Raw genomic sequence first — 13736 nt, 5'->3', positions numbered from 1 at the left:
TCAGTGGGCGTTTCCTGAACTTCTTCCAGCATAAAAGTTCTTTGACGCCAAGTCTTCGCCTAGCCTCCCTGCGTGGAAGTCTTCTGCGCAGGGTGGGCGTGGCCAGCGGAGGACCTGTGCTCTCCCCGCTAGTTTCTGTGGAAGAGTCCTGGAGACATCTCTCCGAAGCCCTCCCCTTTCTTCCTGGTGTCACGCTGATTTCCTTCCTCAGTGGATGAACTCCCTCTCTCCCTGCTGGGCCCTTCTCCGGCATCGCTGGAGAGCCTTACCTCCACTCCTGGCTCCGATGGCAGATCCCTGACACAATCCTATGCACAAGAAAGTGATGTAAAGTTACACCAGATCCAAACTCTGTTCATCTGCCTAAGCCTGGCAAAGGGAAAGCAAGTATTTAAAATAGTGTTCTGTATGAGGTTGCCAGCTCATGTAACCAAGACCAATGGGTTTAGGATCCAGTCCCTGCTCTGGTTTTGCCCCTGCCACACCCCGGGAGCGCTCCTTTTTAGGATTTACACTGGCCTCCCCAGCTGAGACAACAGACCGTATTTTTCGCCCTATAGGACGCAATTTTCCCCCTCTAAAAATGAAGGGGAAATGTGTATGCATCCTATGGGGCGAATGCAGGCTTTCGCTGAAGCCTGGAGAGCGAGAGGGGTCGGTGCGCACCGACCCCTCTTGCTCTCCAGGCTTCAGGAGAGCCACAGCGCCAGCCCCACAAGGTCGGGGGACAGCGGGGAGGCGGAACGCTGCCATCCCGCTGTCTCCCGATGTGGTTTGGAGGCTGAAGGCGGGGAGACACATGCTTCTCCCCGCCGCCAGCCCTGCAAGCTCTGGAGACAGCGGGGAGGTGCAGCGCATCCTCCTGCTGTCCCCGGACCTGGTCTGCAGGCGGGCGGCGGGGAGAAGAGCGCTTCTCCCCGCTGCCTGCCCCGCAAGCTCCGGGGACAGCTGGGAGGCGCAGCGCGTCCTCCCGCTGTCCCCGGACCTGATCTGTAGGCGGGCGGCGGGAGAAGAGCGCTTCTCCCCGCTGCCGGCCCCACAAGCACCTGGGGGGGAATAAAAAAAAATTTCTTTATTTCCCCCCAAAAAAACTTGGTGCGTCCTATGGGCTGGTGCGTCCTATGGGGCGAAAAATACGGTATGTTTAGATGTGCCAAAGTTAGGGACTCAGACAAGATGGGGATCAGCCAGCTGAGCCAAAGATCTACTGCATCTTAAGCTGTTCATTCCAGTAGATCTTGCCATAGCATTGCCCGTTTAGTTCTTTCCATTATTTTCAGTGAGTCTACTCTGAGTAAGATTAACATTGGATAGAGCCCAAGGAGGGGTGTGAGTACAAAATTCTTCATTACAAAAGTAATTATCATACATGCAAGCACTCCAGTAATAAAACCTTGGCAAGTGAAATTTTATATAGTGCATTTCAACGTAAGCCATTTGAAATAATTTGTTGTTGTACAATATAGCCATCAATAAAAATGTTTCCAGGACAATTAACAAAACTTCCTCCATACACAGTTATTCATTTTCCTCCTCTAGCTTCAAAGCCTCTGGTGCATAGATATTTATGTTTTTGTGTGTGAAAAAGGGCTGTTTACAGTAGATTTGGAAAAGGGTTGTTTTTCCTTTATAAAGTTTATATACAAGAGTCAAATCTGATTGATTTTCGTGTTTGGCTTGTCTGATGTTTTATTAGACCACTGATGTAACTAAGGACATTTGGCTTACTTTCAAATGCTTTGAATAAGGCCCACAAAGGTTTTATTGGATTTTTGTATATATGGTAACTATAATTTTCTCCTCTCACCTGACATTTCTTCTTACGGTTACAGCCGCCTACTTGACGAAGCCCTTTCTGCTCACTTTGGAAAAGTTTATGGGGAGATTATTTATTAAATGGCAGCTGTATTTTTGGCTCTGGTGTGATTTTGCTGTGTGTCTGTAAATTCTGAGCTTTCGCGTTCATCACCACAAGACTCGTAGGCTTGCCATATTTTGGAGAGCAAAAAAGAGGATTCATTTGCTGACTTCTACTTTTAACTATGGATCGCTGTGATGATTCTCCTTTTACATGCCCATGAAGAAGAGGACATGTCCTGGAAAAAGAAGATACATGGCAACTCTATAAGGAGGTCAGAGTTCGGTAACGGTCTTAACATATGTGTCCAACAAAGGGCACCCAAACAGAAGTTGCTTTCATGTTGAAGATTACCAATTTACTTAAGTACATTGAATGTGCAAATCACTTGGGGAATCTTCTATCCCAGCCCAAAATTATCCTGCAAAGATGGTCTATGTCTCTATCTTTGCACGTGCATCTCATTCAGATTTTGTTGTTGTTTAGTCGTGTCTGACTCTTCGTGACCCCATGGACCAGAGCACGCCAGGCACTCCTGTCTTCCACTGCCTCCCGCAGTTTGGTCAAACTCATGCTGGTAACTTCAAGAACACTGTCCAACCATCTCGTCCTCTGTCGTCCCCTTCTCCTTGTGCCCTAAATCTTTCCCAACATCAGGGTCTTTTCCAGGGAGTCTTCTCTTCTCATGAGGTGGCCAAAGTATTGGAGCCTCAGCTTCAGGATCTGACCTTCCAGTGAGCACTCGGGGCTGATTTCCTTAAGAGTGGATAGGTTTGATCTTCTTGCAGTCCATGGGACTCTCAAGAGTCTCCTCCAGCACCAAAATTCAGAAGCATCAATTCTTCGGTGATCGGCCTTCTTTATGGTCCAGCTCTCACTTCCATACATCACAACTGAGAAAACCATAGCTTCAACTAAGGTGATGTCTCTGCTTTTTAAGATGCTGTCTAGGTTTGTCATTGCTTTTCTCCCAAGAAGCCGGCGTCTTTTAATTTCGTGGCTGCTGTCACCATCTGCAGTGATCATGGAGCCCAAGAAAGTAGAATCTCTCACTGCCTCCATTTCTTCCCCTTCTATTTGCCAGGAGGTGATAAGATAACCATTCATTCAGATAAGCGAGCTTAATGTGTGGCAACCACCGGCATTCTTGTAACCTGCATCTCATTCCTCTTCAAAGCTACCCTGTGAGGTACATGCATGTTGCACTAGGAAGCAATTCCTACCCTCAGGAGTTTATTTAGTAAGATCACAGGGAATTGCTGCTGGGAAACAAGACCTGCATATCACTTGATCCACCAGCTCTTCCCGGCATGGAGTTGAATTTTAATTAGTTGGAATGCCATGCAGAGTGCTGGGCCTTGAGCTCCTGCATATAAATGTTATTTATTTTAAAAAAGCTTGATTTTTCTTGAATGCAGATTGTAGCCGAATAGCTGCACATATAAAATTTGAATATAGATCTGTCACTGGCACGGTCATATTCTGTCTTGTATCACCATCTAGTCACACAGCACCTAGTTTTTACAAAGCAAAGATGCTGGCTCTGCCCTAAGGCTAACACTCAGATTCAGGCTATACCAGTGGTTCTCAAACTTTTTTTTATCTGGGCCACACTTTCAGAATATAAATTTTCTTGTGCTACACTGAATTTTTCACTGATAAGAAATACATTGGAAAACACAACTAGGATGGTCCTCAGGATTGTCCCTGATGCTCTCATTCTGAAAAGGTATCTATCCACGCTCTGCAAATAAAAAATATATTTAGATACTATACCATATGGCACTGAAATGTTTTGATGTTTCTTTGATTGTCCTTAAATCTTTCCGCCACTCTTGCCATCCTCTCTTGCCACAGTAGTGTGCTGTGTTGCACCCTTGGAGAACCGCTGAGCTATATCGTTTCCTGCTATACAGTTGTTGTAAGTTGAACGGAATCCGTTCCGGAAGTCCATTTGACTTCCAAAACATTCTGAAACCAAGGCGTGGCTTCCGATTGGCTGCAGGAAGTTTCTGCAGCCAATTGGAAGCTGCAGAAGCCGCGTCGGACGTTCGGGTTCCAAAGAACATTGGCAAACCATAACGTTCACTTCTGGGTTTGTGGCATTCGGGAGCCAAAGCGTTCGAGTCGCAAGGTGTTCGTCAACCAAGGTACAACTGTACTGGAATCAGTTACAGAGGGGATCGTGAACTTGTTGCCTTTGATGTGGCCATTCATCATTCTATGTTGCCTGGGGCTGATGGGCGTTGGAGTCGAACAACATCTGGAAGGCCGCCACAGGTTCCCCTTCTCTGAGTTACAGCTATCCATGACTCCACTTGCCCAATTTTAAAGCTGTGTTGGTTTTAATATTTTCCTTTCATATATAAGCGAATAATAAATTACTGTTTTCTTACAAAAATGACACCTCTTCATACAAATAGAAAATGTCACACAATAAGCACTGTCAAGTTATCACGCAAGGAATCTTGGGAGTATCTTTAGAGAGTTTCTCCTACATATTCTGCCTCGTTCTCCCAGCCTCCTGATCTCTTGTATTTTCTCTTAATGGTCTCCTATAAATACAATCATCTGATATAAGGCCTTGAGATCGCATCAGATCGCATTGTGCTTGTTCTGACAGCTTGCAATAAAAAATTTTTAATGACTTTCTTCAGAGCGAGAACATGTGTTTTTTCCAGAAAAGGCCCCAAGGTCAATGTGCTAGTAAAATACAGGACAGCCCCTTGTCTAATATACGCCATTCATTTAAACCACATTTATCCATTTATAGTGCCTGAGACCCTGAAAAACTACTGCCAGTCAGAGTAGACAATGCTGGCTGGCTGGGCAAAAACTTGGCCTGATATAAGGCAGCTTCCTTTAACACAGGGGGAAAGAACCACATGGAGTCAGAGGAGATGGAGTCCCCATTCAACACTAACCTCATTGCCACCTTTTGAGCCACTTAGAATTAATGTGCAGTTCATGCAACTTAAATACTAAAGAGCAGATGACTTAGCAGAGAATATTTCAGCTGGTGTCAGTCGGAACCTTAAGAGCAGTGAAGAGCTCAGCTACAGGGCTGTATCAATTTAATTACCATTCATCTAAGGCTTTTATCACCCCATGCTTTTCAGACTAATTTTCATTCACATCGGCAACCAAGCCAAGAGGAAGAACGATTGAAAACCCAAAGCTGAACATTCACATATCGTCGTATCTTTGTTGAATGTGTGCTGCTTCTTTTCTTTTTTTAAAGATACCAACTGACAGAATAGTTGTGATCTTTGTGGCACCAAAGCTTAAAAATAGGTTTAGGATGCATAAAGCATTCATGGCAGGGATGTAAATTAGAGGATTTATCCCTGCAATCTAACTACTTGTATATTGTAGCGAAGGCGCTTTGGAGGAATATAATGGGCTGCAGCGCCATCAACGAAATTTCGTGGTTGGTTTGGGCCTGGCATACACAACAGACTTCTACCTCTGCTATCTCTGTAGCACAGCTGGGCAACCTCTGGCCTAGAGGCTGTGACCTCACTTTTTTTCAGCCCCTGCTGATGCCTTCTAAAGCCACCCCATTGTTCCACGCTATCACGATTCTTTCCTTCCTAATCGCTTCCTTTTTCTTTCCCCTTGGAGCTAAAAAGTGTTTTCTCTCCTCCTTTCCTTCCAAGCAGTATCAGAATAATTGGAAGAGATTTTGTGTGTGTGTGCCACCAGCCAGAGGGATGTGGGTGGCTCTGTGGGTTAAACCACAGAGCCTAGGACTTGCTGATCAGAAGGTCGGCGGTTCGAATCTCTGCAACGGGGTGAGCTCCTGTTGCTCGGTCCCTGCTCCTGCCAACCGAGCAGTTCGAAAGCACGTCAAAGTGCAAGTAGATAAATAGGTACCACTCCGGCAGGAAGGTAAACGGCATTTCCGTGTGCTGCTCTGGTTCACCAGAAGCAGCTTAGTCATGCTGGCCACATGACCCGGAAGCTGTACGCCGGCTCCCTCAGCCAATAAAGCGAGATGAGCGCCGCAACCCCAGAGTCGGTCATGACTGGACCTAATGGTCAGGGGTCCCTTTACCTTTTAATGTGCTTTAAAAGGAAATTCAGTGTGCTTTAAATGTACGTTGGGTGTGGATATGGTCTGAAGGAACAGTTGGTTGCTGCTTCATGTATGGCAGAGAGAAGGGCATTCTATAGTACAAGGGCAACAGAAAAAAATTGCCCATTTTGGGAGTCAACGCCCAATGATAATCTGTAGGGCATGAGGCATGTCAAAATTCTCCAGATATTCTAAATGATTTTACAGGTCTGTGCAGGAGTAGACAGTAATTCAGGTTACTATGTCCTGATCTCCTTTTGCCATTAGAGATCCCTAATGGCGTCTCCATCCCCATGTTTCAGCTCCAAGGGCCTTCTGGCAGCTCCCTCCCAGTGAGAAGTGAGTTTACAGGGAACCAGGCAGAGGGCCTTCTCGGTAGTGGCACCCGCCCTGTGGAACAATCTCCCATGAGATGTCCAGGAAGCAAACAACTACCTGACTTTTAGAAGACATCTGAAGGCAGCCCTGTTTAGGGAAGTTTTTAAGGTTTGATGTTTTGTTGGGAGCTGCCCAGAGTGGCTGGGGAGGCCTGGCCAGATGGGAAGGGTATAAGTAATAAATTATTATTATTATTATTATTATTATTATTATTATTATTATGGTGGTGGTGGCCCAAAGGGCCACAATAAATGTGATAATGTGAACCTCTATAAATCCTTGAGTGTGCTTCTAATAGAGAAGTTAGGATAACCTGTAGCTTTATGAAACTGATGGTTTTGCAACTTGCCGCCCCCCATTGGGGCAGAAGTACAGCTAATATGTGAATCACAAAGCTACAGCTCATAAGCTAGAACATAAGTTGATACATGGTCAAATGGCTACGCGTAACACAGGTTCCCAACATGCACACTAACACAATGTAACAGAAATTAGTATTTTCACAGAGCGGTGGGAATCACAGCTGAATCAGCAGAAATTGCTAACGCTTATTGCGCATGTGTATTAAACATGAAATGAGGTAATGATGTACATGATTAGTGAAAATTGAAATCCTTTGTTTGAAATGTTATAAATGCCACCGCCTGGACCCTTGGGCGGGGTTGCGGTTTTGCGAAGCAATTTGAATGTAAACTATTGCCTTGCAGTAAACAACAATGGACTCCTAACTCCTCTTGTCTCTGAGTTTTATTGGCGTAAACTCAGAAGATAAGCCATTTTAGGCTTGTTGTTGTTTAGTCGTTTAGTCATGTCCGACTCTTCGTGACCCCATGGACCAGAGCATGCCAGGCACTCCTGTCTTCCACTGCCTCCCGCAGTTTGGTCACACGGTGTATGAGCACTCAGGGCTGATTTCCTTAAGAATGGATGCATTTGATCTTCTTGCAGTCCATGGGACTCTCAAGAGTCTCCTCCAGCACCATAATTCAAAAGCATCAATTCTTTGGCAATCAGCCTTCTTTACGGTCCACCTCTCACTTCCATACATCACTACTGGGGAAACCATAGCTTGAACTATATGGATCTTTGTTTTGGGCTTACATCATTATTATTGGCTGGGCCTTTTCACTTGCGACACCCAGGGTTGACAGTCAGTTCAGCATGCTGCCAGAATATTTTTTAAATGCTGCAAAGATAATAATAATAATAATAATAATAATAATAATAATAATAATAATAATTTATTTCATCAGATATAAATGTGCTTTTATACAGGAAGCCACACCACATCCCCACCCTTCCTCTTAGCTTTCTTTCTGGTGGACGATGCTGCCCTGTGTTTTTTTCCCATGATAAGGCAACCTGACAGCTCGGAACTCTGTGATCTTTCCGGAGCAAGGTGTGTGTGGGGCTCCCAAGCCAAGACCCAAGGCAAGGGTGGCTAGTGGTTAGTGGCGGGTTGCAGTGGCCCTGCTCCCAGGTTCACAATCTAAACAAGACACAAGAGGAGGAGAGCATGGCCACTCTGGCTCACCATCGCAGAAAAATATATGGAAATGCTGCAGACACCCTCAAAGACAAACCTGCAAATGTACCAGCTGTTCTATTTAAAGACTCGGGGGCTGAGGAGGGGCACAACCTGATAAGGTAAGTTTGGTCACCCATTCTGCATTACTAAAATAATTGCTTGAACTTCCAACATAAGGTGACTAAAACGAGGACAAAAATTGACTTAGATGAAGCAGCGCTACTCCGGTTTGGTGGAACGAATCTGGAACACCTCTAATTGCTATAAATAGCCTATATGTCTGACGCATTTCAACATTTTATGGCCAAAGGATCACCACAGCATTAGGCAAAAAATCCCTGTTGCTGGAAATTGCAAATAATTAGGCTTATTTTTCCTAGAAACCACTAGCAGGATAGGAGATTTGTGAGCCACGCTAGCAGATCTTGCTTTGGCACTTGCTATTGGCTAGATCTGCAGAGATCAAAAGTATAGGAGCCTTTTTGCTGCCACCTGCTGGAAGGAATACATAGTATTTGCTACTTTCACCTGTTGGATGAAATGTTTGCAATGCACCCAATTTGGTGCTACTGCCTACTGGAACAGTCTGTGTTGCAATGCTCTCAAATTTTGCCTCTTTGTGGAAAATGCAAGCAATCCCACCTCACTGGCTTGCATTCTTGAATTAGGTAAAGGTAAAGGTACCCCTGCCCGTACGGGCCAGTCTTGACAGACTCTGGGGTTGTGCGCCCATCTCACTTAAGAGGCCAGGGGCCAGCGCTGTCCGGAGACACTTCCGGGTCACGTGGCCAGCGTGACATCGCTGCTCTGGCGAGCCAAAGCTGCACACGGAAACGCCGTTTACCTTCCCGCTGGTAAGCGGTCCCTATTTATCTACTTGCACCCGGAGGTGCTTTCGAACTGCTAGGTTGGCAGGCGCTAGGACCGAGCAGCGGGAGCGCACCCCACCGCAGGGATTCGAACCGCCGACCTTTCGATCGGCAAGTCCTAGGCGCTGAGGCTTTAACCCACAGCGCCACCTGCGTCCCCATTCTTGAATTAGTTGTGAGTAATTCACAGCTGTGAGTTAGGCAAAAGAGCATAGACTTCCACACGCATATATAGACCTAGGGAGGAGGCAGGTAGCTTTGAACTAGGGTCAGTTTGTGGCTTTGTCTATGATGCTAGGTGATGTTGCTCTCATTTCATAAATAGTATTTATCGTATTTTGGGAAGGGAAGGGAGAAGACTGGGATCCCAGCTTTTCCAGGGTGGGGACTTGATCCAGTTAAGTCCAGTCGCAGACGACTCTGGGGTTGTGGCGCTCATCTCACTTTACAGGCCGAGGGAGCTGGCGTTTGTCCATAGACAGTTTTTCCAGGTTATGTGGCCAGCATGACTAAGCTGCTTCTGGCGCAACGGAACACCGAAACCAGAGCACTGCATGGAAACGTCATTTACCTTCCCACCGGAGTGGTACCTATTTATCGATTTGCACTTTTTTGGTGTGCTTTTGAACTGCTAGGTTGGGAGGAGCTTGGACCGAGCAAAGGGAGCTCACCCCGTTGCGGGGATTCGAACCGCTAACCTTCTGATCGGCAAACACAAGAGGCTCAGTGGTTTAGACCACAGCGCCACCTGCGTCCCTAGTACATTCATACCTTGGGTTACAGATGCCTCAGGTCGTGCATTTTCGGGTTGCGCATTGCACCGAACCCGGAAGTACCGGAACGGGTTACTTCCAGGTTTCAGCGCTCGTGCATGCACAGAAATGCTAAATCGCACTATGCGCATAAGCATTGACTCGCAACCAGCATGTGCACAGACACGGCGCTGCGGGTTGCGAACATTGTGGGTTGCGAACATGCCTCCCGCCTGGATCACGTTCGCAACCCGAGCATCTACTGTACTGAATATAAATGTTGCTTAATTAAATAAAAGAGGAAAGGCCAGAGGAGCTTCAACATGAGGAAGACCTTACTTGGGTTGCATTCAGCATCGTGCTAGGGAGATTGTTCCATCAGTGCTACAATTTCTGCTTGCCCAGTGAAGTGATCTCTTCTCTCCTTCCCCCATGCTCTGTTCTGAGGCATCCCCGACCCTCCAAAGGAGATGAGAGGTATGGGGTGGGAGGAGAGGAAGGAAAGGCCCGTTGCACTAGTGCAGGCTTCCTCAAACTCGGCCCTCCAGATGTTTTTGGCCTACAACTCCCATGATCCCTAGCTAGCAGGACCAGTGGTCAGGGATGATGGGAACTGTAGTCTCAAAACATCTGGAAGGCTGAGTTTGAGGAAGCCTGCACTAGTGGGAATGCACAAGTATTTCCTTGAATATGGTGCCTTGTCTCAGAGTCAAAAATTAATCATTCACTGTAGCTAAATGCTTGGGATTTCAGACATTTGAGTTTAGGCTGTAAAAAAAACCCCAAAGCCTTGTTTTTTAGGATTCTTCCAGTTGGGTGTTTATTGTAGTTCAGTGGTCCTCATGCTTTTAAAAATTGTGGCTTTCCCCCCACAGCATCTGCATTTCATTGACATAGAAATGCCAACCTTTATCCCCTTTCCTGCCATATAATCTGGATTTCCTCTTTCTGGGAGAAATCTGATAAAGAAACACACATACACCATGTGATCTCTCATCGACCTGTTTGCAGATGAAGCCTCTGACTGGAAGCTACCTTAAACACATTTGGGAATCTTACCAGGCTACTAAAAGGTTTATGAGTGCTCTTAACACAGAATAAGACAACTGAATGTTGGTTCCATTATGCATGAAAATAACTTCAAAAGTAGACTGGCCATAGGTCAGGAAAATTCTTGACATGTCGTGGTGTTTCAGTGTAAAAATGGCCGAATTGGCAAAACGTCAGGGAAACCAAGCTCTCAACGTTTCCCTTTTTTAAAGGGAAATTCCCTTATTCCCTTATTCCGAATAGGATTCCTCGCAAGAAAAGGGAAAAGTTGACAGCTATGCAGGGAAAACCTGGATGTATAGCAACAAGATTTGCCTTTAAATGTAAACTGAACTGAATTTTGTTTTGGCAAATAGATTCATGTTATACCAGAGATTATTCTGCACTCCCGAACTCTGGATCTTCCGAGATGCTCTGTTTTGTACCCCTACCTAGGACCCTCGTACCTATGGGACCGCCTCTCCCGGTATGCCCCACGGAAAGCCTCAAGGTCCATAAATAGCAACAACCTAGTGGTCCCGGGCCCTAAGGAAGTTAGATTAGCTTCAACCAGAGCCAGGGCCTTTTCAACACTGGCCCCGGCCTGGTGGAACGCTCTGCCTCATGAGACCAGGGCCCTGCAGGATCTGATTTCTTTCCGCAGGGCCTGTAAGACAGAGTTGTTCCGCCTGGCCTTTGGCTTGGAGCCAATTTGATTCCCTCCCCCTCTTTCTTTTTCCTTTCTTCTCCAGTGATGAGCTGTATTTTAATATTTTAATGTTTCAATATTTTAATGTTGTGCTTTAATCTTATTTTTAAGTTTAATTCATTCAACTTGTTTTTATTATTGCTTGTTAGCCACCCTGAGCCCGGCCTTGGCTGGGGAAGGCGGGGTATAAATAAAAATTATTATTATTATTATTATTATTATTATTATTATTATTATTATTATTATTACCTACAGCCCTGAAAGCTAAAGCTTTATGAACCTATATTTTCTCCTACCCCATAGGAGTATGGCATTGAATCATGAAAATGACACGGAATGAAGACCAGCACTGAAAAACCCAACCCTAATCCTCCCTTGAGTGTAGTATTCTACAGAATTGCACACAAATTTATTTAGATTTTTTATTTTTAAAGAACTTGCCATTTGCTTTTCTGATGTTTCAGGAGAACATTTCTTTTCTCCCAGGGCTTGGCATGAAGCAATTAAGAAATAATGATCATACTGTGAAAAGTCTATCTACACATACAAAAATTGATTGCTGCTTGGGGGAGGGTTATCCTCTAATGTCAACAAGAAACTGAGTTAAAAACAGAACCAGGCATCAGTATAAATGTATGAGCAAAGGGTAACCCAGATACAGTAGATCCACATGTGTGCTTAAAAAAGAAAGCAGTAGCTGCTACTGATATAGGTTTTTTTTAAAAAAAAACCCATCCCTTTAACTTTCCCTGATTCATCCAAACACAGTGATAAAGGTAAAGGTAAAGGGGACCCCTGACCATTATGTCCAGTCGTGACCGACTCTGGGGTTGCAGTGCTCATCTTGCTTTATTGGCCGAGGGAGCCAGCATACAGCTTCAGGGTCATGTGGCCAGCATGACTAAGCCACTTCTAGTGAACCAGAGCAGTGCACGGAAACGCCGTTTACCTTCCCGCTGGAGCGGTACCTATTTATCTACTTGCACTTTGATGTGCTTTCGAACTGCTAGGTTGGCAGGAGCAGGGACCGAGCAATGGGAGCTCACCCCGTCGCGGGGATTCGAACCGCCGACCTTCTGATCGGCAAGCCCTAGGCTCTGTGGTTTAACCCACAGCACCAGCTGCATAAGTAAACCCCCAACTACATGCTTCTTCACTTTTATCCTGCACTTTTTAGTGAAATTTCATTTCCCTTTCTTTACTGTAAAAAAGTATTATTTGTTTTGGAAGCAGATTAGTTGCCCAGAAGCGCCAAATCGGCTCTAATTGCACAAGCTGAATTGGGGGCCATCTGTTTGAATCCCTCCCACAAAACAGCAAGAGTTCGCACACCAGAGATGAGGCACCTCCAGGCCTCCAGGTGTTGGGCTCCAATTCCCATCACCTCAATCCAGCATGACCAGCAGCCGTTCATGATGGGATTTGTAGTCTAGCAACATCTGCTGCTCCACAGATTCCCTCTCTCTGGTGTGCACGAGCCATCCAACTTAAGAATGAATTTTGTGGAGTCCATACCACTGCCATGTTGCATGTTGAGTACTGCTCTTTTGCGACATTCCCTGCATGGGTGCTATACAATGCCCATACAATATGACAGAGCTCTGTTATTTCCTCTGCACACACATGGGCATGAAGGAGAATAGGAAGTCTGTACATATGTATATTACCCTTCACAATTTCTCCCTCCCTTCAGTCAGAGCTAAGAGCCTGTGCATGCTGCAGGGTGGGGACAGGAAAAATTGTCCCGATATGCCCCATTGGGGTTTTTCTTATGGGGTTCTACCCTGAGTGGCTGCTGTTACGGTTTCCCGAGAAAACACGATTGAGGTACACATGAGTCTCCCTATATATTTCACTTTTTATTCAAATTAATTCCAACAATCCTAAAAACAAAATCTACACACTCAACATCCTACCCCCAAGAATATTTTTTTAAAAAATTAATTTTAAAAAAATTAAATTTAAAAAAAACTGCAAAAGCAAAAAAGAAGTGAAAGAGAAGCTAAAGAGTTTATCATTAAAAGCTTCCTCCATCTGCCCAGTCAACTATCAAGCCTCCTCAGTTCCTTTTTTGGCACACAAGCTGAGAGGCCTGGTGGGCAGAAGTGCTGCAGGGATTAATTAGCTGGTGTTTTCATTAATAATTAGTTCAAAAGTACACTGCAAAGGAGTGTAATTATTCCTTAGTGGATAGAGGGGTTTTTTTAAAAGGTAATGTTAAGAAAAAATCAGGAGGGGAAACGTTCAGATGCTGTTGGGTTTCTTCTTCCCTCTCTCCCTTTTCTTCTTAGGAACATGAAAAGCTGCGCTATTACACTGGACTATCTAGCACACTGTTGTCTAATCCTGTGGTGCCCTTCAGAGGTCGTTGTACAACAACCTCCATCAGCTTCTAGGTAGCATAGGCAATCATCAGGGATGAGGGGAGCAACATCTGATGAGGGCACCATGTTGGCTTCTTCTTCTCCTCTGGTGATCACTCGTAGCCGAGTAAGATTGTCTTCCATTAACACGGTTTCCACAATGAGTCCGTAA

General features: G+C 45.3%; 1 long non-coding RNA gene across 1 annotated transcript in view; it reads left to right on the top strand.

Annotated features, from left to right (window-relative positions):
• The window catches only part of LOC309370033, a 248467-nt gene that overhangs the window by 206669 nt on the left and 28062 nt on the right, over positions 1-13736 (top strand). The gene's annotated exons all lie outside the window — the stretch shown is intronic.

The sequence above is a fragment of the Podarcis melisellensis genome, assembly GCF_964234715.1.
Source record: "Podarcis melisellensis genome assembly, chromosome: 5".
Taxonomy (NCBI): domain Eukaryota; kingdom Metazoa; phylum Chordata; class Lepidosauria; order Squamata; family Lacertidae; genus Podarcis; species Podarcis melisellensis.
Note: the sequence above shows the minus strand (reverse complement) of the source record. Positions and strands in the feature narration are given on the sequence as shown.